At 35.2% G+C, this 23,125-nt stretch overlaps 2 protein-coding genes across 4 annotated transcripts in view; one reads left to right on the top strand and one right to left on the bottom strand.

Moving 5' to 3' along the window:
* Positions 1-23,125, top strand: part of THBS1 (thrombospondin 1) — a 147,679-nt gene that overhangs the window by 27,195 nt on the left and 97,359 nt on the right. The gene's annotated exons all lie outside the window — the stretch shown is intronic.
* Positions 1-23,125, bottom strand: part of FSIP1 (fibrous sheath interacting protein 1) — an 83,128-nt gene that overhangs the window by 4,629 nt on the left and 55,374 nt on the right. The gene's annotated exons all lie outside the window — the stretch shown is intronic.

Raw genomic sequence — 23,125 nt, 5'->3', positions numbered from 1 at the left:
GTCAAAAATGGCTTGGGGACAGCACCAGCCCACAAAGATTGTCACATATTGACTGAAGTATTCCCAGCCTCTGACTGTAGAAATGCAACACAGCCTCTTTCAACCATATGACAAAAAGCACATCAGTTACCCATCTTCAGGACCTACCACATCAAGTATGTCCCACGGCATATGACAGGAGAAAGCCCCATCTTCTGTACATCAGTTTTACTGCTTTCTGCAAGCTGTCACTGCTTGGATAGCTCACAGATGTATCTTTTCAGTCAATTTCTTACTCAGCCAGTGGCACACTCCAATCATTTTTATCATACAGGTTTCCTTTACTGGACATTTATTAAAATTTGATATTAAAGATAATGACTGATATTAGCTGTTAATGGTAAAGAATAGCAAAGGATGTTTTGCTTAGAGAGGTTTGCAATGAGGAGTTACTTTTAGCCTTTACAATCCTGAATGCTCCTTGGTAATAGAGAAGCACAATACTCCCTGACAATTTAAAGATTATAAGGAAAAGTACAAGACATATTTTAGATATGTATAATATATCTGCCCATGAAAAATAAGATATAGAAGATATTATAATAATATATACATGTTATAGATACTATGCAACATTTAATGGAAAAGGATGCTTTCTACAGTCAAAACCTCTGTTTGTCCAAGAGACAAAGGATTAGTTGAGAATCTGATGAACTCCCTAAGGCTGCAGTGATTTATGTCAAACAGTGATTTTATTCACTCTGTAATGATTATTATACAGAATTTACATTGTGCTAGAGCATGGGGCTACTGTCATCTCAGAGGTCATTTCAGAGGAAAGATCAGTATCAGATGTCTAGCTGACTTCTTGTTTTTTTTCCCTGAAGGTCTCTTATCCAACTACAGGAGTGATATTATGGGAGGATTATAGGAGGATTATGCCTAAAAACTGATTATTCATGTTCATGGATGGGGACAGTTTTCAGTCAGGAAGGAAATCTTATTTCTTTGTAAAACTTGTTGTGGCTATTAAAAATTACAAGGTGACACTAGAAAGTGAACAAGACAGATGTTTTAGGTTACTTTCAGTCATCATTCTGTATTTACATGTTCAAACATTAATAATAGCTAATAACTGCTGCTATAGACTGATTACAGTTCAGACACTAGCTGATGAACTTAAACTCACTTTTATAGATTTATTCAACCCACTAGTCTTTTCCTGCACAGACCAACTTCCTTCTCAAAGACACTTTGAGTTCACTTCCTGCACATACAAAAGAAGACAACTGCATTAAAGAAATTGAGAAGCTAAGGGTTTTTTTTTTTTAAAAAAAAAAGCTTCTACAGACTATCTTCATATGTAGAAAGCTTTATTTAGATGAATATAAAATCAGGTAATTATATTGAAATTCAGATAATCTTGGTATCAATCAATGTACTTTTGATAATATAACTGAAATCAACCTCAAGCACTTACTTAGATAACAAAGAAAAAATTATGACCTCTTCAAACTTTTCTTGGGCTTTTAAATTTTAATCCTAGTGCAGAAATACTCACTGATGAAAAATAAGTCAGACAGGGAAAAACAGTTAGTAGCAAAACACATGACAAATCAAAAATGAAACATGGAATTTTTCAAATTTTCACTCTCGATCTAATCTACTAACCCACGCCAAATTCCTTACATTTCTTGAAGGAGTATTTTAACTTGCAGGACAATGTTTACAAGTAGTCATTATCAGAATGGAGTCACTATAAGAAACCAGATGCATTCACTCAGGCAGAGCACCACAGTAACAGAGTTATACCACTACTTGAAGCACAGCTGCATCGAGAGTATATCCACAGAGCAGATTATTATGCTGCATAAACATAACTATATTTGTATCACAGCAGATTCTCACATCTGGAAACCCACATGGATTCCCACATGTTTTTGAGTGTGTGGTTCTATACTAACATATTTCAAAGCTCTTGGCCAAGATCATTTGGAGCTAATTTTATGTTAATGACAGGGCAATTCACTCCCTGCAGAAAGGAATTCTGCATCTGGAGTAAATGAATGACTGAGTACAAATTGAACATAGAGAGGAAGATCATCTTATCCTGCATTTCTTTTGTCTTTTTATTCCCCCCATCCCCACCCCATTTACCTACAGTCTAATTTTCTTTGTCCAAATTTAATTTTTTCTATTTTTCCTTTCAGGAAAATCATATGGCTTGTATTGACAACTAGTTCATAGATTACCTTGATTATTACCAGAGGGCTGGGTGGGGAGATTCAGAGCCTAAGGCAAATGGGGAGGGAAATGAGTATAACAGCTATAGAGTGAAAAAGTTTGGTAACTTGTGGGCTTGTTTTCCTCCAGAGTGGCAGCCCTGTAGGCAAAGCAGACAGTGTAAAACATTACTTATTTCTGTTCTCTTTTTATCTCTTCCTCCCTTTGGATTGTTTTGTAAGACATGCTTGCAAGGATGCAAAGATAAGGAAAGAGAAAGTATTTAACACACCTCTCCAAAAATTACATTTTAAAATACTAAAAGCTCACTGCAATTTTGTTGTGCCGAAGTCATTTGAGGGTTAAGGAAAAATATACAGTAGGGGAGAAGATAGCTGTTAAACAGCCATCAGTCATCCACTCAGTAGCCAGAAACTTACATTGAAAAGAAAGCAGAAAGGTTGCTGTTGAAATCAGAAAAATAAGTTTAGGGAAATCCCTAAGAAGAGACACCTCACACCAAAAAACGCTGTGTATTTGCAACCAAATGAGCATTTTAACTCATTGGATCACATAATACAGCAACTGTATTAGGAGTCTGCAAAACAAATTCACACACACCAGAATAAATCCTGTGACAGCTAACTGTACTAGTTTAGAGTCACAAGACTTGGAATCAGTAACACAGTCTTAGGGAGACACTAGATTCTACCTCTCCCAAGCTCTCACTGCCCTCACTGTAAATAATTTACAACTCCTATACAGTAAAAATACTTCAAGATATTTCTTTAAAAATACAAGGGCATAAAATTAATGTAATTCAAAATGTGGAAACAGACCACTAGACAAGGGAAAAGAAGCTATTAGGTCTGGTTCTCATTAGAAATTGGAAAACCTTTTAATTGTTCTGGCTAATTTTTAATAGGAGACACTGAGTCCTATTCATTTCCTAGGCTTTTTACCGTTAATGATCCAAAAAACTAATTCCTAGGCAGGAGTTTAGGAGCCTGCTAATGACCTTGACTGTTTATGTGTGGCTAGTTTTTCACACACTTGTGGCCCTCCTCTGACTGAAGATTTCTTGTTCCTTGCTGAATTCCTCGGTGACATGGGTCTATAGAGAAAACCTTACTGCATGTGGTAGGAATGCAAACTTGTAGATTGCTGTGGACAGACCTGCTGTGACTACGGGCTTGCAAGTTCAAAGATTTAGGCGTGTTTTCCACATCTACACAGTAACAGAAACAGTCTGAAAGGTGTTATCAGATTTTAGCACGGGAGAAAGCTAATATGGCAGGATTATTTCTAATTATAGTAAATAAACATAAAATGATGCACAGTAAATGAATAAGCACTGGAAAGCCAGGCCTGTTTAAGGACTCATGTAGCTGGCATGTCTATAAACATGTATATTTTGTTGCTTAATCTGAAAGTATTGCAAACAGTTCTCTTGATAATTTATTTGCTTGAAACAACTTACTTTGATGCTCTAATTTACTTACATTTTTACTGCTGTGTAGGACTGCAACAGCAAATTCTAAAGTGACTGCTCTCTTCCCGATAAACTCTATTTTAAGAGTATACTGATCTACTGAGACAACATTCAGATTTTTGACATATCAGCACAGGAAGGTTTTGTAAATTTTAGTTATTTTATGACTTATTAATAGTTTCTCAAACAGCTCTATTCTCCTCTGAAAAGTCAATCCCTGCCTTATATTCTCCACGCTACTCAACTCAACATCCACCATCAACTCCAAGGTCTCACCTTTATGCATCACACTGAAGAACCATGCACTTGTCTATGAAGAGTACTGGTCAGTGTTACTGTGGAATATTATTAATATGCTGCATACAAAACATCATGTCATTGTGGAAGAGCTTCTTATAATTTCCAGGAATGCTAAAAGCCCAAAGTTCTTTTGCACCACAGAAGTCAGGATTGGTGTCCATAACTTGTAAACCCATTTAATTATGGGAATATGTCCTTATGAGACTGTTGTGGGTTAACCCCAATAGTCAGCTAAGCACCACACAGCTGCTTGCTCACTCCCCACTCCCTTGCCCCAGTAGGACAGGGGAAGAGGAAAGGAAAAGCAACATAACTTGTGGATCAAGATAAAAATTGTTTAATAAAGCAAAGGAGAAGGGAAAGAAGAGAGAGAGAAAACAAGTGATGCGAAGGCAATCACTCACCATCTCCCATGGGTAGACCAATGCTCAGACAGTTCCTGAGCAAAAGATGGGTAACATTCTAGAGCCCCCTCTTTTCCCTCTTTATTGATGTGCATGATGTTATATGGCATGGAACATCTCTTCAGTTAGTTCAAGTCATCTGCCACATTGTGTCCCTTCCCAGACCATTGCGCATCTCGGAAGGGCAGAGTGAGAAAGAGAAGGCCTTGATGCTGTGCAAACATGGGTGTGTTATCAACATTGTTTTTGTCACAAATCTAAAACACAGCACCATACCAGCTACTATGAAGAAAATTAACTCCATCCCAGGCAGATCCAGTACAGAGACCCGTACATCCACTTTTACAAAGAAATTCTTAAGTGTCCATCCAGCATGTCATGTTATGGCTTTTAGTGCTTTCTTGTTTGTTTTAAAAACACTACATTATGAGAAAGACCTTAACAAACATAAAAGAAAAAAGTTAACCTTTCCTCTATAAGGTTATTTCAGAAGGGTTATTTCAGAATGTAATGAGAGAAAATCTAACTAGAGTACATCAAAACCACACATCCCAGTGAGCATGTTTCTGGAGAGGACAGTAATGTGTATCGATTTGATGGTGTTAAAAATTAAGACTGGAAGCTGAATAACGGATTCAGAAATTAAGAGCTCCTTGCGCTACAAACATAATTCACCATCTGGTAGTCCTGTGCTTACGTGTAGTTTGGGGACTTCTGTACTGTTTCAGGAAAGACATAAATCTTTAAGAATGAACAAGATTCCTGAGCCACAGGAGAAAATCCTGATTTTGCTCTTTTCCTCCTTCTGCTATCTTTCCTTCTGTTAGTTACATTTTCCTTTCTCTTATTTTTTTCACTGTTTCTGTTTGTGTAATGGCGGAATGAAAAGGTCTGGTAGTCAATGTTCTGTAGCTGCTGCTGCTAAGAGCCAGAAAGCAGAAAGGATGGAAGTATCTAGGCAAGAAAACAGGAACACCAGAAAAAAAGAGGAGGAGATTAGTGGGCAACTGGTAACATCACTGTTTGAAAAGACAATTCAGCATGTAACATCATGAGCCATCAGAACCCCAACATCAAAGTCATTATCAAATCAGCCTCATGGAAACCTATAAAATCTCCATTTAAAACAAAAAATTAAAAACAGTATAAAATTTCAGAAGATAAAATTAACTTCATTAATAAATTGGAAATAAAAACCCTAAAGGACTTTTTCCCCTTTCTCTGACAAAGACAAATCTTAACAGAAATCAAAAGGGGACATGAGTTTATATAATTTTGCTCTTATTTAGAGTAGCAAAGTAGGTGAAAATTGTGAAGAAGAGACACGGTATTTGCAGCAGTTAATTTCTTTTTGATTTTTAAGATAGCCTACAGGTTATACAAGTAAAAATAATTATGACAAGTTCTTGCAGGCAAAACTAATTTAAACATGCATATTTTAGTCATTACAAAGACGTATAATACTTCTTTTTATTTTAACTTTCTAAAAAAATATCCAGTCAATTGCTTGTGGTTTGAAAGTGCAAATAATGAAAAACTGTGCTTCATCAGCTATGCCACACCCTGTAGACTTTAGAAAGAGAAAGCAACGGGTTGCCAGAGGTGACAGAAGTAGAAAAAAAAGGAAGCTAAAATATCTTTTACAATCATTTTCTTCTCATTTGATACCACAGGCACTAAGCTACATTACTCACAGCTGCAGTTTGTGTGGTACTATACTAGCATATAATGAAAGAAATTCAGTGGTTGTTAAGTGTGAATTTCTTCTTGGAAGCATATGGAAATAATTTTATAACTTTTAAAGACCCAAAAAGATTTCTTTCTGAACTGCTACAAGTTGTACTTTCTGAAGCTTACTTTCAATTTTAGCTTCATTTCATAGTAGCTTTTTATCTACAGGTTGTATAACATTTTCTAGGTGCCTGAATATTAGCAATGAAATTTTCACCCATGGAGACCGAAATCTAAATTTGTATGTCCTTACCAAAGCTTTAAGAAGTTAACTTTAGGAAACAAAATTTGAAAATGTCACACAGGTTTAAAGTTTCTAACATTCCTATCAGGCATGTATTTATTAATAAAAAATTAGTATTTTTAAGTAACTGAAAGTTACTCTACTTTTTTTTTTTTTTTCCAACTGCCTATATATGCATTACGGGAAGACTATGACTTTGAAGCTCCATTTTCATTAACTGAACCAAATATGGTATTTGTAACCTTTAGACCCTAAACAGTACTGGATTCATACCTAAACAGTTAAAATATCAAATATAACTCATTAAAATCTGTATTTCCATTAGCATGCTGGCTTTTCCTGTCATTTTAAGATCTAATATAACATAAGACTTATGCATTATGTTATAAAGGAAAGCTAAGTGAATTTTTATTTACTGTTACAAAACAGTAAAACTATTACAAAAACTCCTATATTTTATTACCCAATTAACTTCTGAATAGTAGGTTTCATACCACAAAGCAAATGGTTGGCAAAGGAATATCAAAGGAAATTCTGAATATATTTTATATAATACCTAAATACAAAAGCAAATAAAGGGTAATAGAAATTATTTCATATTAAATTAGAAATATTTTTCCTATTATACTAATCTTTCCTAAAATATTGGTGAGTGTGAAACTATGGCTAAATCTGGTAAAGTCTGACTTTCCTAAAACATAAACTATTGTACATCAAAGAAAAAATTATATGCAAAAGCAAGTTATAAACAGTGGTTTATTAGTGGCTGGGAATTATTACTACCTAAGCAGCTGAGTCTGCTGAGTTAAACGAATTGATAAGACAAATTTTGATAATTATAGTCTCTTTCAGAGGTACTAAGAGACATTTTATGCATTTGAATTTACTCTGTTTTCTTTAGTTCAATTCTGTTTCATGTGAATTTGAGAAACCAAACAGGAGCTGGAAAAGCAAGGAACTAGTTTTGATCCTCTGATGATGAATAAAAAGAAATGCAAGAAGAGATCTAGTATTCTAAAATCACAGAGACTTTTCAAGCAATAGGGTCAATCCACTAACTGCAGGTAATACTTCCTTTTAAGAAGAAAGCAAGTAGCTTTAAACAGAGGTTGGTTTGGGGCTTTTTAAACATTTCCAACATCATAATGAAATTTGGTTCTGTCCAAGAGATACCCTAAAATGTTATAATATTATATTATTCTCCTCCCTAACTGCAACCAGTGTCTGTAGTGTCCTCATACCTCTTGCCCTGAGATCCAAATCCTGGCTGTAATTGTACAGCATATTTGACTTTTGTATATATTGTATAATAAAAAATTTCATTAGTTAAGTTTCAATAGTTTTTAAACACTGTTGCCTTGCTACTTAATTATACTCCATCTTCCATCATAAGCAGCAGGACACAAATTTCTAATAAGTGGGAATCGACAAAGAAAGGAATTTTATTCAGTATCTTTAATAGAACAAAAGGTAAGAACTACAATTCTAAGTAGATATACATTAAACTGTGTAATTACATCTGCATAGACTATATTTTCCCGGCTAGGGCAAAGAGGTACTGACTTAATGTAATGGGCGTATTTAATTGAACATCAACATATCCTAATATTCACTAAACAATATGAGTCAAGCATTCTTTAGAAAAATAATTTAAAAGTTTAAGAATTTCAAAAGCTGCATAAATCATGATGCAACCCTCCCTTGATTTAAATACTAAACTATGATAAGTCTCTGATTTAAATCTCTTTGAGTTTAAAATCCATCTAATCCAAGGTTGTCAACAGATGTTTTGCAAGAATTCATTTCTTCTAACTTCAGATTAGTTCAATATTAGCTCATCTAATCTACTGCATTTGTAGACAGAAAAAACTAAGCATTGTACTACATATGAGTCACTGTATAATTTTTTCTCTCACTTCTAAAATTTTTCTCAACAAATGGATAGCTCCCTGGTTTTAGAGCACTTGATTTCATATACTTTCAAGTACTCTTAAGTTAGAAAGCAAGCTGGTTTTAATTGAACACACTGAACGTGTGCAAAAAATGTAAGACACAAATTCCTGAACTGGTATTTACAATCCATCATTCTGAATAAGACTTTCATTTTCTAGCCTCTATTGAAGAAGCAGAACTTCTGCAATCTAGGCTATTTAGCATTCAAAAACAGTTTTTTAAACATCCCGTTTTGTGTTTTTAACTGTTTATTATTAAGCATTTAACAGATTTCATTCCATAGAAATATCTTCCTTGAATATTATTAAGTTGTGGCTTTAATTTTCAGCAAAGCCAGTAGAGTAGACAAAAATGCCTTGATGTGGTTGCAGCTGTTTTCTGTTACAAAAACCCACTTATTTTTCTTTTTTTGGTCATGTTGACTTTTATTTTTTCCAATAAATAGATACAGTGTAGCATAATGGCACCACAGTATCTTATTGTAGCAAAATCTGAAGTATCTTGAGTTTATAAAAACACTTACAGGTCTATAATCCATTGGGGGAACAGAAAATATAGATAGCAGTAAAACTAAGGGCATGGAATTTGTTTCTTCATAACATAAGGAACCTCACTGCAAGTGCTAAACACCAATAAAACTAACAAAATGCCTCCATCCAGTAAGAGGGAAAACAGGGAAGCCACAACCACATGATCTAGATGACCCATGTAGTTAGGTGTAGTTTATTCTCACTAAGAACAAGGAGGACTTACCCAAGGAACAGTAAAGCCATAAAGGCTCATCAAAAGCAACTATAGACAGAAGCTTAAAAAAATAACAAAATAATAGTATATGTATTCTAGGAGTTCAGATCGTATTTCCTAATATTCTTTAGGGATATCTTTTAAAGTCACTCTTCTTAATTGGCCCTGGGTATCAATTGCAACAGGGAGTTCTGAATACTGACTTTTTCTATATAACATATACATGTATACAGTAAACCTAACCTGTGATATGTATTTTGGAGATGGAAATATTCTGTCCCAATAGCAGAAGGATGATATGAAGGAAGTTCTGCTATATGTGGAATAACAAGATACAGAAACCTGCAGTGTTCTCCAATGAAGTAATATAGGTAGTATACAATCTCAATTATCGAAGTTAAGGAAAAAAGCATGCAGTTTCTTTTATAAATCTGGTTTTCTTACAGAGTTTTTGACTCTGCATTAAATACAGATGATAGTATTTCTTTGTTTCACATCCACGGCACCTAAATCAAGAGCCTGAGATGAGTGCTCATGTCAACTGTAGTTCCCCAAGGTATTTCCCAGTCGGCAGAGAGACACCAACACCTCAGATTGTAATTCAACTCAGACAAAAATCTAAAGAAAGAACACTTAGAATTTTGCTTACAAATTACTGGTTTAAAACTGAAGCTTTTCTGACAATACAATTCAAAGGATACTGAGCAAAAAGAGAATAAATGGGAAGAAGGAGAGATCAATATTACAACAGAAATTTGGTAAATCACAGAGGATTAGAAAAAGGTATATAAGACACTTTTCAGAAACTTATTTCTGAGAAATATGTTAAAATACAGAATTGTAAAGACACCTATTTTTAAATAACAAGATCCATAATGTATAACACTGGCTTAGCTCTCATTGTCTTGTTGTAGTTCATCCCACAAACTCAATAAAAAAGCGTGTACAGTATTGCCAACGTATTGGCAAATGCAAACACTCAAACACCGAGAGCCAGGACAACTCTCCAAAAGTATCAGTCTAGTACACCTGAAACTATAATTTTTTCAGTTTTTGATTTTTTAATTGTTACCATTTTAAAGGAAGACTTGGTTTTGTCTCTTCTTTAATAGATTTTAGTGCAATTATGCACTACAAAAATCTAGAGCTTTAATAGTAAAAGTTACACAACTTGTGGGAAAAAGAAGTTGGAAATATTTGTCGTTCTGTGAATTGCAAATACAGAATCCTACGTCACATTGGCAGGACTATTAAGTCTCTCAAAAAAGAAAAAAATCAAGTTCCCATTTACTGTTCATGAAATGTTTCTGACCTTTTCAATTCCCGGCATGAATAATTACACTCACTAAGGAACATCCTATCTAAAATCTATGAAGTGATCATTGCATTTAAGAGAAAAATCACTGTACCTGAGTATAGATAAATGAGTAAGGGTAGGGATAGTTTTGCCACATCTCAGTCTCTGCTTATGAGAGGTCAGAGAAATAACTAATAAAGAATTTGATTTTTTTGTGTGTGTTTGGTGGGGCTTGCTGCCACAGGGCAAGTGCAAAGGTTCTATAGGGAACATCAGGTTGCAGCTGTTCTTGTCAATGTGGGCATATATTTTATGGAGTGCTGAAAAAAAGTTTTTAAAAGAGAAAGAGAATAATGAAGAATCTTTTTCTTTTCTAAAGAATGGAAGGGTATTTTGAAATTAGATACCTGCATCTGGCTCTTCTATTTCCATTCAAAACGAAAACCCAAAGGCCTTTAGGAAGAATGTGATGAACAGTATTGCCCCAGGGAAAACATTTTATTTGCAGTTTCAAGCCTGCCTGCACCCGTTCTTGATCTTGAGGAAGGGGTGGGGCAGGACCTTTCAGTAAGTACAAGAATAGGAGTTGAATCTTGAAGCATTCAAATATACATTACTAGAAAATTTACATTTACCCCATAACAATAAAGAAGCTAAGACTGAGATAAAACAAGTGCTAATCTCTTAGTATTACTTGATGTTTGACAGCTGTTTTTTAAAAAAATTAGAAATGCAAAATGTTAATATTATTCATTTTTTGTCTAACTACAAACGTCACTCTTCAGAAAGTCTAGTTGTTAAAGTAAACCATAGTTTTGATAATTTATTAAAACCCTTACATTTTTTTCTCAGGCTTGTCTAACACATATAGTAAATGTGCAACAATACCAATGACCATATTCCTGCTGGCATGATAAATTTCCTATATTATTATAACCACAATTCATGTATTTTATGTCCTTGCCCAACTAGAAACAGCATAAACATTATAAAACCAGGTAGGAGAGCCGACAAGGAAAAGCCTCACAGTTACTTTATGCCACTAAGTTTATAACAGTTTTTAATTCTCTAGGCGTTAGAAATAAAAACCCCTTTCACCATCTTCTGTTGTTGTTTTTCTTAGTCACAGATCCTTTCTCATGTCCCAGAACAAAAGACACCTAGAAAAGTACTTGCATTCAAAGTGTTGCAGTTCCTTATTGTTATTATCCTGGTTCATATAATCAGAAGTACAGGTATCTGCATACAGATAAAAAGCAAGAAACCCTTTACTCACTTTACAGAGACGGCAGGTTGCAGTGACTATGGAAGCTATAGGCCAATAGGTACATAACATTATGTCGTAGCACACATTTTCTTCTCTCCACTTACTCATTTCCTGGTAAACCCACGCCTGCTAAATAAGAGATGGCTACATGTTTATAACTAGAAGCAACGATGGCATTTGACAGGTCACATAACCACGCTGGGCAGGCTCCTGTACTTCCTCCTCCTCATCACCAAAGAGAATGCCACAAGCCAAGTGACAGATGTACAGGAAACGAGATGGCCCAAATAGCATATACTAAGCATAAGCATACCAGCTTTCCTGCACCAGGGTCAAAAAAATAATTATGCTCATGTAGAAATCTAAAGACTTTATAGTAAAAAGACTCACAGTTTAAAAAATAATGTCTTGATGATATAGGATTATTTCAGTGTTTGAATTTTTCACCCATCTTCTGCAGAACATGCTCATATATAAAATTTAATTCAAATCAGCTGTGTAAACACTGATTCTAAGAAATTTTGCTTTTAGGGAAATTAATACAATTCTAGAAACAACAAACAAATTACCAAAATGTAAAATGGTACAGCTGCATGTAGCTCACAGGACAGTTGATGTTCTGCAGTTTTGAAACGTATAATTGCTATAGGAATAGCTAAAATATATTTTTTTTAATGAAGCTTGGGGCAATCCCATTTGTACTCAATGATGTATGCCACTGCACAAAAAGGAAAAAAAGTCGAATATTTCCCCTAGTAAAATCATGAAAGCACCAAAAGACTCATGTTTTTCAAAAGAAAGTTATGTAAATTTATCATGCATTTGGGATACAGGTGACTCCACTGGAGTCGGAGTCTGCCTTTTGCTCATGAAGTCAAAGTTCACATGTCACTCATAAGATCTGAAAGATTAATTTACAAAAAGTCTGTGTGATCACATTACAAGGTCAATGGCTTAAACACAAAGCACTGTGCACCCCAGTTGCTTGGAACTTTCTTTACCACACGTTGGAATGTTTTTGCCCAGTTGCTTTGGTAAAAAAAACAACCAAAGTTCACAGCTGTGTTTCTGATGAATTAATGATGACATTGTTGGTTTTAGAGGACACTACACTACTCTCAGTTATGTGGAATCACAGCTACTGAATCAGTAGGCAATGACACAGTCAAGTGTTTTGTGTGTTTCTTCTGGGCAGTTAGCAGAAAGCTACTTATTCATTAGGCTACTTCAGAGAGTTCGTTCCTGTTGAAATACATTGAGAACAGAACAGGTCATATTTTTTGAAACAAAAAGTAGAAGCTTAGGGTGGATGATAAATATTTAAAGTCATAACTTCTTTAATCAAGGACACTTACTGCTTAGGTTAACATGTTTTTCCATTAAGCTTATTAATATCTCAAACTTTTAAAGGAGTTTCAGGATAGATGGGCAAATCATCCAAGTTAAATGTACCAAGGACCTGATTGAAACAGAGTTCATATATCAAGCTAAGACAAGCATAACAGATGTTTATAGAAAGATATACACCTCTGAAAACACATAGTTTAGCAGCAGTTTTCTAGCATTATTATACTGCATAAGATGCAATAAGACCATACTAGAAGAGATGGAAGTTCTAAGTATCTGAATTTTTTTATGAGAATGACAATAATAAAAACATACATAAATATCTAACATGTTGCTAGAGACATAAAAATCTATATAAACACCAAGATTGGATACAGCTGCAATCGAAGGATTATGCTGTATAGCCTCTACAGTGTCATTATGTGTGTGTATACCAGCCTCGCTGGCACAATTTGAGAGCTACATCTAATTGCTAAAATTAATGAGTTTTAATTAAGAAAGACACGTCATGGTTCTGAGCCACACAATGATATTCTATCCTTCTCAGAGACATGAGAAATCCATTCCTTCTGGAATTTTAAGAATGAATTGTTGTGGATCTCACTGGTCTGCCTGGCAGGAGGCATAAAAAACTTGTTCTTGCCTTGTGGAATCTGTTCACGCATGTATCCCCTTATGGTGCTGAGCACCACGTGATACAGGAATTCTTTCAATGAACCTGATGCAGTCTATGTTTTACTTTAAGCATTATCAGAAGTTATCCTTTACATGGGTCATTCATTGTAGTGTTATGTGAGCCAATTTAATATTGGCTAGTGGCAGTAGTAAGCTGTAGGTCCCCATAATAAAAAGCCATAAAATGGAGTACAGAGAGAATAACAAGGGGAGGGACATGAAATAGGTATATTTCTATTTTATCCTCAAGTCAGTCTTGGGAACAGGGACTAAGGCACCCTCCCTGCTCAGAGCTGGATGTGCTAAGCACTAGGCCATAACATCTTGCATCTTTTCAGGCATGCTCCCTTTGGACTTGGCTTTCCTCACATAACAGAGTCCAGTTTCAACGACAGCCATGAATAGTACTGCACTGAATCTATTCTATAGCTTATTGAGGATGGATAGTTTTCTCTTAGATGATCATAGATGTAGTTCGAAACAGCAGGTTTCCAAAGAACTAAATTTAGTTCTACCATTGCTAGGCAAATATTTGAAGCATCAGATATATGAAGTAATTAGAAGAGCTCTTCCTTGTTTGAAACAAAAATGTTTTTAATGTGCCTAGCTTTACGAAGTTCCTCTAGGTTTTAGATCTTAAAAAGACAAAGGCACCTGACTGGAGCCCACCTAAAATACCTCAGCTCCAGAAAGGGTGAGAGTCCTGTCAGGTTTGGCTTTTGGGGGTGTTTTTTCTCTTGTAAGTTAGCCTTAGGCTGCTTCCATCTCAGTAAACTGACTGCTCTGAATATTATTCTAAACCCACATAATCCTCACCCTGAACTGCAGAGAAAGCCCAGGAATTAACATACATTCACTCAATACAGCTTTAAATTACTTGGCCAAGGTGGGAGGGCAGAGAGTTAGCTGTGCTACTGTACCCACCTTTCTCCCATGATGTTCCTAGGACCTACTTGGTAGAAATTCACATCTTGTTTTAAAAAACAAACAAAAAAAGTCTCACTAATGAAAAGGAATCAGTGATTTAAGTCTCTCTCATTCACTTGATTTATATCTATGTATGTGGAGTGGGGCTGAGGGTATGCAAGTGTGTATGCATATACCCACCACACACACTAATCAATTAATTTAATAATTTACTGGCTTATTCACAAAACAAGAAATATTAGAATGGGCACCAGAAGAGGCTGCAGATTAAAACAGTACAAAATAATAAAGTATTAAGTTGGTAAGTGAAGTGGATGCATATAATGCAAATTCCTATTCTATTCTGCAGTACTAGGTAGTCTATTATATAATTTTTTTTTTAACACCAGGACATGCAGAGAAAATCTGGATCATTGTTATCTCCCAAAACCACAAAACAGACCCATATGCTCATGAAATGAACCATATGGGAAAAAATCCATCTTTTAAAAATATCCAAGAATAATAACAAGACTCATCAAAGAATTCTAATAATTTCTATAATGAGGAACTTAAGATTTATTTTTCACATCACACAGGAAAGAAGTTCATGCTGAAAACTTTACAAGGTTACTCTGGGGAGAAAAAAAAAAAAAAAAAAAGAGTGGTGGATGTTTGTTAATACAACAAATATAATGAGGTAAGAACTAAAAGGACAGCTTCCCTTCTCCAAATGAAGCCTCTTTATTTCCAATGAGCAGTACTTGGTTGAGAGTTCTACCAGGAAGGAATTTTCTGGATTTTGGACAGCCCCAAGGACCAAGTACTCTACGGCCTATGCAAAAAGGGGCATACTGTAACAAAGTGGGGAGAGAAAAGCCTTGCCCTGCTCTGAGCACCTACATCTGGTTATAGCTACAGTATAAAACCATGCCTATTAGAGCACTACATAAAAGGTGCCAACATATCTGGGGACAAGAACAGTCTAAGAGTCAGAGAACTAACGATCCATCTTATTCAATCTCTTGTCCTAACACAAAAGTGAACCTGATCCTAAATTTAAAAAGCATCTATGGCTATTCTGAAGCTGCTGCAAATTAAACAAGAGGAGTTTAGTCTGCTGAACTTCAATTGCTACAAAAAGTTCTATACAGAGTTTCTACCATGCATGAAATAAAGACCAAAGACACTGGACTCATAAAAGGCTAAATTACATTTATCATTCAATTTCTATTCCTGGCTTTTCTGCTGAAGTTTTTCTGTACTGTCATGTACTGTATCTCAGTTTATCTATCTGAAAAAAATTGTCATTTATGGAACAGTCAAAAAGCTTAACTGGAGAGCTCTGAGTTCCTTGAATAAATAATATTATATCATGGCAAGAAATACTACTAATATGGGCAAGCTATGCAATATTGTATATCTCAGAATGAGAACTCAGACCTACAAATCACTTTGCACAATGCTGTGTTTTTATTCCTACAAGCGATTGCAAAACTGAGATTACAGCAAAAAAAAAAAAAATAGTTTGAGAAAGGTCAGCACAAAAAAAGTCAAATGAAAACTGCCTTCCATATTTCTTCTGAAAACAGAAATCAGAAACAGCAGGACACCGCAAGTGATCAAATGTTACATTATTTGAACATTAAAGCAGAATATTTTATTGAGAACTATATAATGGTAAGATTACTAAAAAATAACGCAAAGAAGAAAACATATTGATGAACAGAGCTAAAAATGAGAGGTGACATACATCATAAAGATGAAAGAATGTTTAATCCAACTTCCTCAATTATTACTGCCTTCATAAAATATTACATATCATTTAGGACCATATACTTATACTATCATTTTCTCTTCACTTACCTCACACAAAGAAAAATAACGTAAGCAAATGGACTACAGTCTATTCATCAGCACACATCTTCTAATCTCTGCATATGCACTGACACAGACTGTAATCACGTCTGATTCGTTAGTGCAGTTCAGTGAATCCTTTATTGCTATTTAATCCTGACTGCTATATATCCTACAATTGCCAACTATCTACACAGCCCCTATTGCACAGTATGTCTGACACCATAAAAGTACAGAACTGTAATCAAAAATACAGCATTAATAAACATACTAAAATTATTTCTAAAGATAAGTGCCAAAGGTAGCTTTCTGAATGCAATTAGCTTGCACATTTTTCAGTACTATCTGAAGAGAACATTACATTTTGACCATGTGAACATTTCAGATGATATAAAATACCACGAGGTAATGCATATTGATATGCTCTTTGCACCTGTGTATTTCAGTATTCTTGTCATATAACTACAAGGAGCTTGAGCAGAGCCACAGACAATATCCAGATGTGAGATTCTGTGATGGACCTTTTAAGAGGTCCATCACAGCCTATGGAAGGTAAAGGGCAAAAAGTTTTAAAAAACTCATATTCCTTTCTAATTTTGGCTTGTTTAAGGGGCTGCTCATCACTTCCCTTGACATCTAGGTATAAGAGAAATTCCTGTAAAGCAGTATTAGATGCTTACTTTTATTCCCTGCTTGAGAGGATTTTTTTTTTTTTTTTCTCCTGTAAAACACAAGATCTCTAGGGTTCCTATATATCCTCTAGCACTTTTACCTAGGGTATTTTCCCAAAAAAAGATAAACGTATCTAGACAAAATTCCACTCTTAAAATTTTCACACATGCACCTTATCCCAACCTTGCCAAACGTCAAGGATTACTATCATTAGACACTACCATGATGTAATTTGTAGACATAAGATGTGAGGCATGCTGTTCATACGCATGGTAAGCAAAAGCCTCATATTCATGCTTTTAAAGCATTTCCTCCTTTCCTGATAAACATTAATAATACTGGGCTCATCTGTTTTTATTCAGCATGAAACAGTCAACTCATATAGTATGTACAATAAATTAATTAAAAAGCTTTAAAAAATACAAAAATCATTTCTTTCAAAGAAGCTAATGTAAGAGATAACAAATATTTAGTCAGATTTCTTCAAAGACATGAACACATTTTATCAGATACAGAATCACAGAATTATAGCCTAGTTGAGGTTAGAAGGGACCTCTGGAGATTGCCTAGTCCAAACACCCTGCTCAAAGCAGAGTCAACCAGAGTAGGTTGCTCAGGACTATGTCTAGTCAGGTTCTGACTCTCTTGGAGGACAGAGACTCCACAACCTCTTAGCCACCTGTTCCAGTGTTTCAATCACTTGTACAGGGACTTTTTTTTCCGCTTATGTTTAAAAGGAATGTCTTGTATTTCAATTTGCACCCATCTCTTTTTTTCTGCAGGAAAAGATATGAAAATAATGCTTGTGAAGCATGATTTGTGAGCTAGTTTCCACCAATTGCATTCTGATTCTACTTAAACTACAATAAACTTGAAATACAAAGGCGTGTCTGAAAAAAATTCACACAATGCCAGGAATTTAATACTCCTAACCAACACAAGATTTTAAAGCTCTTTCTTAAAAGACTAAAACAATATGTGCCACCACCAATAAGCACAAGGAAGACTCTCTATCTCACATTTCATCTTTTAACACCAAGTTAATTAATTTTCCTTTAACAGCCTTGGTAAATCATCATAACAGTTTAACAACACATTGTTCACAAACATTTACATCCTTTTCTGGGCTTGCTAAAGTTACTATTTACTTGACTACTCTAAAAACCCAAAATCATTAGCCAATTGTTGGGTTACATAAGATGGCTAGCAAAACAAAGCTTCAAAAACTCCAGACATCTTAAATTCTAAGTATATGAAAGAATAGATGAAATTCATCTGAATTTTACACTGCAATTTGTTGTCAAGTTAAACATTTACTAAAAACTTCCTGGTGCAAAACTGCTGTGTCAAACGTATCAAATGCATACGCAAGTCTGAAGTTGTGTCTGGATTGCTATCCGACAGGATGGCTGCTGTCTGTCAAGCCATACATAAACGATCTTGAAAACAGCTGTTAGCAGAAAAACCTTGGCAACAGAGAACTCAACCTGGGCCAGCTATTATGGAATCTACTCAGGATCTCCCGGACAGCATTTGCAGTCCATGGTGAATCCATTCTAACGACAGCTCCATTATCAGTACTAGGACCACTGCTGCAGTCATACTTCTGGACTCTAGAGTGAGAGATGGCACAGAGTGATACAACACTCATATTCTTAATGCTGCATTAAACCATACAGAAATTACATACTTCTGCTTTATCTCCCAACCCTCTCAGGACAATGAGTGCTCTCTGACAGTCTTGCTAATCGCTACCCTCAAATATACTTTTTTTTTTTTCCCCCTCCAGATGGTTTTAAGGGTTGCTGATTTACCAAGCACTTAGGGGATTTGTGCTAAATATTATGTCTGTTCCCACAGTGGACAGGCAAGTGACTTAAGAGCCACAACCTCCTCCAGTTCACAGTGTTTCTTTTTGCAACCACAAAGAACAAGGCCCAGATTGCAAGTTAGGAAAACCTCCAGAGATTTCTAGTATATGTCTAGACATATGACATCTGCACAATAAAACTAAATTGATGCTTGCTATAGCCCATCATAAAATCCAAGTGAATCATCGAGCTCCAAGATTATTTTAAGCCTCTCAGCCTTGGCTGAAAGCTCTTATTTTATTCACAAAACTATAAAATAATACTAACACTCAATCAACTTCTTCAAAGTCATTGTCCCTATTGCTTTTCTCCCTATCTCCTTTTTAAAATATTCGTACAAAAATGACAAGTTTGTCTCAATGATTACTAATTATGTGAATTTTCTTTGACAGTGAGAAGTTTACTAGATGTGCCTTACTAGACCAACAATTCTAGTTAATGAATGGGGAAATACTGTTCTGTACCAGGGTGGGGAAACACTGTTCTGTACCAGGGTTACATTTTTTCCTAAGTGATTCATTATGTAACAATAAGGTATTCACATTATAAAACCAGTTCCAGGTCTCAGGTTAATACTGCATATCCTGATATGCAAAACATTTTTAACTTTTATTGAGGCTTCATGACTGCTCAAAGAAACAAATCCATGCTTAATGATTTCAAATGCAACAGAATTAGAAATGGAATAAAACATAAAATACATCAAAGAAAACATTTACTTGGCAATGTTACACAGACTGTTAACATACCATGAAAAATAAATTACATTACACAGTACATGCTGATCTATCTTCTTTTAGTGAAAGAATTCTCTTCTTTACTACCTGAGGATGTTTCACATGCACTTCACAGATGACTGTTATTGGATTGCCTTCAGATGTACAATAGTTCATATTCGGTATTTTACAGGTACATATGTACTGACAATCTAACTGTAGCCTCCCCATAATGTCTTATGCAGAAAATCCAGTCCAGGTCTTGTAATAACTAATTCTTTTGAGGGTTGCAGTTTCCCTATTACTACTGTCTGTCATGTTGTAAGTGCATCTAGCTCTAACTTGCAAGAAATTCTGACATCTCCTTTTGCTCATATAGAAATTTAGACTTTTTGAAAACAAATGAAAAATCACCTAGAAGACACTGCAAGAGATCACCTATTCCATTTAACTATCCTCATGCCATTTCCAATACAACTTCTGTCTAATCTCTTTTCAGGCCCCTAGTGGATGGAGGTTACAAAAAATCCCTAGCTATTTATTGTTTTCTTAGTATCTAATACTCCCAAGAGTTCTCTCATTCATTTCAACTCACCCCAATTCTTTCTATATTGATTTAGGTATTTTCTAGGTCTGTGATTTAGGCATCTAGACATTGTTTGACGATCTCTTCTGCACTCTCGCCAAATGATTCACAGCTCTTTTATTAAGGTTCACATAACAGAATGTGGGATTCTAACTGAGACCTAACAAACCCGCACAGAGCAGAAATATATCTTAATTTCTATACACCACAGTATGATGTTTCACCTTTTTTGCAACTCATGCAGTTCACGATCTAAGAAACCTTCCACCTAAACAGTTATTCTCCTTTGTGCTGTTGTTTCTAATCATAGCACCACTCTTGTGGCCATCTTTAATTTTGACTATTAATATTTCTGAGATTTCTTCACACAGTAATTTAAGTTTGATGAGGTCCATCAAACAGATAATCTGAAAACACCCAGTCTAAGTACAGAACCTACCCTGTTTTTTTTAGTTATGGATAGAGATGCTAGTCTACTGATACTAGAAAAAGCAAGGTTAGCACTTGTAAACAAATTTTTTAGCAAAGACTGATGTAAGAAAAAAGTATTACAAACTTTGTCCTTAGCATGACTTAAGAGATCTTTACTGAATGGTGGGTTTTGGTCCTCCTTTTAGTACAAGGAATTTCTAACATAAATGTTGCCTCCCTTGACATATCTTGCTCATTTTAGCTCAAATGAGCCTTAGCCTTTTTGAAATTATCTCTCTAAATTGATGTTTTTCTTTTATATTCACCCTTATTACTTTATTAATGCAACATTATTAGCCCTTTTTATATGCTATCTTAGTGTGTTTGAAATCAACGAGTCTCATTCCTTCCTTTGCAATTGGATTACCTTCACTTAGTGACCTTTCCATTTTCAAATGAGTTTGAAAGTTGGGGGCAGGGGGGAGGGTTGCTGTTTTTAAAAAGCTTTCCTTTCAATCCTTGTTTCCCTGAGATCTTTAGTTCCATTAGTTCTCATAGTCGTCTTCTTGACATCCACTGTTTCTATTTTGTTTTCTTTGCTAAACATTGTGAGTACCATCATTTCACTGTCACATCAATCAAGTTGACTTTCACTTACCCATTCCTAGCTGGTTACTCACTATTTAAAATTACATCTATAGGAACTTCCCAGCAAGTTGCTTTCTTTCCCCGTATCAAAAAAAAAAAAAAAAGAACTATGACATTACTAAAATAAAACAAAAAGCCACCAGTGAATGTTTGTTAAATTTACTCTATCATACATTTCTCAAAGGATATCTGGGTAATTAAATATTTCTTCATGCCACCAAATTCTAGATGGTTTTGCTAACTGTTCACAAAATGTTGCCTCCATCTTCTATGGTCATTTACTCACTTTGACTTTACCTTATTTTCCCTTCAGTGTTTACCAGATCATTCAATAACTCTAGGTTCCTCTAAATTTTCAATACATATGTTTTTTCCTCCTGATTCTTTGGCCTGTCTTTGAAAAGACTATACCCCATTATAGTAATATTCCACTCATATGAGTTCTCACTAAATCACGTCAGTTGTGTCACATACCTTAATCATATATTAAGACTTCCAATTATATGATATATTCAGCATAATTCTTGCAACAGTACACTTCTCTAACATCCACCTAACTATCTATGTATTGCTCCTGCACTCCTCCACCCCAACAGTTCTCAAGATACATATCCACTCTAGTTTCTAGACCAGTCCCCAAGTTGCCATTTCTGCTTACCTGCGGACTTCCATTGCTCATTCTGCTCCTCACTACTTTATGTATAGCTTGTGAAACATCATCCTAAGGTCAAAAATTACAAGCACTTTTGGCAACAGCAACCTATATGGATAAGCACAGAGTAGGGGCCATCTGACGGCTCTCAACAGCCTTTCAGCAATACCTCACATAAAGAATCCCAGAAAGAAGCAGTTCATCTGCCAGACAAGTACTGTAGGTTGGTGAGTCTCCTAACTCCTCTCAGGATGGAACCATCAACTTTTGGTGCCTCTGCAATGCAGATCCAAGATCCTCACAGTGTTTGCCGAGGTATAACTCCTCTTTCTCAAATGGTGGGTTTTCATCTTCACTTCCTGCCTGAACAGCATACCTATTCTTAATCTCAACCAATCTTAAAGGTGGTTTGAGATGGAATACAATCTGCCTTTTGATGATACCAGAAATTGCAGTGGCTAGTTTCTCCTGTTAATGCTGATATTACAAACATTTCTAACCAGTAGGAATCTTTGTTCTTTGAATATACTGTGCCATTGGAGATACTCATGTATATATTGTAACCTGACTAATTCCCCTTGTAACTCATTAATTAGTAGCAATACAGAATAATAAATCAGAATTAATATTTAACAAACGTACCACTTTGTCATGTTCAAGATGGCTTAAAATTTGGTAGTTTATTTTAAACTTTTTTTTAAAACATCAGCCATACCTTAGCTTTTTCTGCCTAACAGTCACATCACCTGTTACTAATGAGAAAGATGCCAAAATGGTTAGAAATACTAAATGATTGAAGTAATAGTAAATTTTACTGGAATTTTTTTCTTGAAGGAAGTTAAAGATGGATATCACAAACCTGAGGATACCATCAGAGGGAATATTCAAATTCAAAGATTTAATATCAATTGACATAAATACATCAGAAAATAAATCTACCACCTGTGTAATCTTGCATGCTATAAGCGGAATCAGCTTCAGCTCAGAATTTGTACAAGAGGGATATGATTAACTCCTAGTTCATGACTCAGCCGACTTTTTTATTAAATAATGCATCTTTGTCTTACAGAAACATATGGAGGTTCTATAATACAACCAGCCTTACTTGGAATGAGATCTAAAATTGGGGTTTTTAACAACTGTGCTAGAG

Source organism: Strix uralensis, chromosome 4 (assembly GCF_047716275.1).
Source record: "Strix uralensis isolate ZFMK-TIS-50842 chromosome 4, bStrUra1, whole genome shotgun sequence".
In the NCBI taxonomy this organism is placed as follows: domain Eukaryota; kingdom Metazoa; phylum Chordata; class Aves; order Strigiformes; family Strigidae; genus Strix; species Strix uralensis.
The sequence above is the reverse complement of the archived record's forward strand: the minus strand, read 5'-3'. Positions and strand labels throughout refer to the sequence as shown.